The sequence below is a fragment of the Anneissia japonica genome, unplaced genomic scaffold (assembly GCF_011630105.1).
Source record: "Anneissia japonica isolate Jap-2015-1 unplaced genomic scaffold, ASM1163010v1 scaffold135945_len1083_cov157, whole genome shotgun sequence".
Classification (NCBI taxonomy): Eukaryota; Metazoa; Echinodermata; class Crinoidea; order Comatulida; family Comatulidae; genus Anneissia; species Anneissia japonica.
The window spans coordinates 1-936 of record NW_022688622.1 but is presented as its reverse complement, the minus strand read 5'-3'; the positions used below and the strand labels follow the sequence as shown (position 1 = coordinate 936).

Genomic DNA, 936 nt, shown 5'->3' with positions numbered 1-936 from the left:
AATCGGGCTCGACGTTGCTTAACTTCGTGTTTGTTTATTTCACATTTATTTTATCTCTCTCTATCTCTGTCTCTATCTCTTCATCTAACTATCTCTCTCTATCTGTTTCTATCTCTCTACTCGAGATCTCGATAGATGAAATTTTTATCACATGTACAAATTAAATTTTTACCACATGTACATAAACATAGTCTGAAAACACATTTCTGAAATTTCATAAATTTTGAAAAATTGTAAATATTTTTCTGCGGCGATTTTTATTTCGATTTTTTAAATTTAACTGTGATGCTTTTTGAAAATTCAAATGACGATAAAAAAAATGTTTGCTATGGAATTGTTCTATTCATTGGTTAACAACTGTATTTTAGTGAAATATCATTTAATGAGCTCGATGATCGAAGTGTTGCACTGTTGGTGCACCCTTGTCTACGGCCATACTACCTTCAAAACACCGGTTCTCGTCCGATCACCGAAGTTAAGCAACGTCGGGTCTGGTTAGTACTTGGATGGGAGACCGCTTGGGAATACCGAGTGCTGTAGACATCATTTATTTTTTTTCCAGAAAATTAATTTTACCAATAGTAGCGCATCCATAGCACTTATAATATTTTCCTAATGCAGGCGTCACTTTGAAGCCTGGACCCACCCTCCTTAGAGGTCGCCAAATAACGTCGAAGTCTAAGGTCAATAAATTTGCTGTTGTAGTGAAATCCTAACGTTCTTTTTTATCTTGAGTGAGTGAAGCTTTACCTATAAATTTGATGAAAGGTATGAAGCTTTGACGAGTAATTTGTGTTTTCTGGTGATGGGAGATCGAATGCATAGCTATTAAAGTTGATGAATGGAGTGAAGCTTTGACGAGTAATTTGTGTTTATGGTGATGTGAGATCGAATCCACTATTATTATACATGATTATATTATTATTATAATAATAA

General features: G+C 34.3%; 1 non-coding gene across 1 annotated transcript; it reads left to right on the top strand.

Annotated features, from left to right (window-relative positions):
- The first annotated feature begins 424 nt into the window (after positions 1-424).
- On the top strand, positions 425-543 carry LOC117122479. Its single transcript, XR_004447717.1, has one exon. It is a non-coding gene; the product is annotated as a 5S ribosomal RNA (ribosomal RNA).
- Positions 544-936: the final 393 nt, after the last annotated feature.